This window comes from Pundamilia nyererei, unplaced genomic scaffold (assembly GCF_000239375.1).
Source record: "Pundamilia nyererei isolate P.nyererei 1_Seehausen unplaced genomic scaffold, PunNye1.0 scaffold00142, whole genome shotgun sequence".
Taxonomy (NCBI): domain Eukaryota; kingdom Metazoa; phylum Chordata; class Actinopteri; order Cichliformes; family Cichlidae; genus Pundamilia; species Pundamilia nyererei.
In genome coordinates, this window is record NW_005187543.1 from 1,094,031 (window position 1) to 1,096,473 (window position 2,443).

General features: G+C 39.3%; 1 protein-coding gene across 1 annotated transcript in view; it reads right to left on the minus strand.

The window, feature by feature from the left end:
- The window catches only part of LOC102213589 (cytochrome P450 2K1-like), a 22,571-nt gene that overhangs the window by 14,524 nt on the left and 5,604 nt on the right, over nucleotides 1-2,443 (minus strand). The window lies entirely within an intron of this gene.

The following is a 2,443-nucleotide window of genomic DNA, read 5'->3' on the forward strand; positions in this document are numbered from 1 at the left end:
TTTTTTTTTTTTTTTTAACACAAATTCAAATTCTTTTGGGCTTATCAACCCTAAATCTGAACCTTAATGGCTTGGACTGTGAGTGTTCATTATAGAGCTCAGTTTCCGCAACAACTTTGATTGTTGCTCTAAAATAGCTGGCTAAGAAGATTTAAAGATTATATAAATAAGAGTACAATCTAAGAATACCTATATGATCTAAAGCTTGATCCAACATGCTGTATTTTTACATGCCTTTTGTAATATCTGCACTCTTTTGGTTAAAGTGTGTCTTCTGTATATTCATGATATGTTTAACCGCATGCAAAAACCACACTGAAAATCTAAAGACTTTAGTTTTTTGCAATTGAAAGAATAAACCTCTACCAAATTACTCTCTTAAAATAACAGTGAAAAACAAAAACAGTGACATGATGCACAAATACATTTTGCCGTGTTAATCACCAAAAGCACACATTCAAACAAAGTTCTGGTCGGTGATGAAAATTTTGAATGACAGAACTCATTCTGTGTATTATAATCTCCTTTTACTTGCTAGAAGTGACTGAAATAAAGGGTTCCCTTGTAGAGGTGGTAAAAGTATAGAATTTTGTTCTTAAGTAGAAATACTACTGCTAAAAAAAAAAAACTCCAGTAAAAACTGAATTACTGATTCAACTTCTTTACTCAAGTAAAATTTAAAAAACAAACAAACAAACAAACAAACAAACAAATACAGGCTCTGAAATGTACTCAAAGTATGAAAGTAAAAATAGCTCTTTGGAGGATTTTTCTCTTACCTAGATTGTTTTTCTAAACAGGAAAATGTGTGCAGTCGGGGGTTAATGTGAGATTCAATAGGTTGGAGAACCCTAAAATTGGTTGCAATACCTCAGTGTGTGGAAAACAATCATAACTCACAATTGGCATGTCTGCTGTGGCAGACGGAGAGGAGTGGAGAAAGATTGGACCCGAATGCAGTCACTGATAACGGACTTGAATTGAGAGTAAGCCTTTATTACGGCAGAGCAGAATACAAACAAAAGCAAAGGGTGGCAATGAGTAAGCTAGCAAAACCTAAACTGGGAGAAACCTAAAAAAAAAATAAATAAATAAAAAAAAGAATAATGACAATAAAGCCCTGCAACATGGGAAATGCAGTTTGCAGACAATCCAGCAACAAACAGGACGACAAAGGGCTTAAATACACAGAGGGATAATGAGGGAATGAGACAGAGGAGGAGGAGAAATCACACACAATGAGACCGGGGAAATAAAACTGAAAACACTAACATAGCACACGAGACTGTAAAAGTCTCTGAGCAGTCGTTACCTTTGAATCTAACCTCTTTTCTTCCTCTCCTGTCCTGTCTTTCTTATCTTTCTCCATCTCTGAGTGAAGTTGGCTCTCTTTCTGTTCTCTCCCTGTGAAATACAGCAGCTGGACCTTTAGCTAGCAACACACTTTGAAACAAACTGCACACAAACACTTTGTGTGTTTGTGATGTTTGTTGAGCTGAGAGGAAAGCTGCATTGGAAATTAACTGACACTTAAAAAAAGGGTGGCTGTAGCTCAGGTGGCAGAGCAGGTCAGCCACTAATCAGAAAATCGGTGGTTCGATCCCAGGTTGCCTCCTGGCTGCATGCCAGGAGGGTAAGATACTAACCCCATGTTTGCCTACTGGTGGTGATCAGAGGGCCCGGTGGCGCTAGTGTCCGGCAGCCTCGCCTCTGTCAGTGCGCCCCAGGGCAGCTGTGGCTACAACGTAGCTTGCCATTGCCTGTGTGTGAATGGGTGAATGACTGAATGTTGTGTGAAGCGCTTTGGGGTCCTTAGGGACTGAGTAAAGCGCTATACAAATGCAGGCCATTTAAAAAACAATCACTTTTAATCCCTGACTTTGACACATGTCGTCTTTTTTTTCTTTTTTTAAAATTTATCCACTGGTGATTAATAAACAAACAAAGGTCCGCAGTGACGAGATAATAACTCCCCCCCCCGAATGCATTACAGCCAAAGTAATGAGCTTGCTTTGAAAACGTAATAAGTAGAAAGTACAGATATTTGTTTGAAACTGTAGGGAGTAAAACTAAAAAGTAGTCAGAAAAATCAGTTTCCTTGACATCTGCCTTTGTCTGTTGTTCAGAATGCTGACATCTGTTTCCTGTTGGGTTAGGATGATAAAAACAATGTTTATGCTATTGTCACAAGTAAATGCTATAATGTCAAGTTCCATGTGTCTCTCACTGGCGACTGACAGCACACAGCATATGAGATGAAGGAGGGGTGGTGAATCCCACAGCTGGTGTGAGATCCAGTTCATCCTCTGTGATTCCAGGTGGAGGAGTGAAACGAAAGCGCTGAATGAGGGAGGTGAAGAAGAGGAAGAGCTCCATCTTAGCCAGACCTTCTCCGAGACACATCCTGCGACCTGCAAATGCAAAGAGTTTACACTCATTTAAA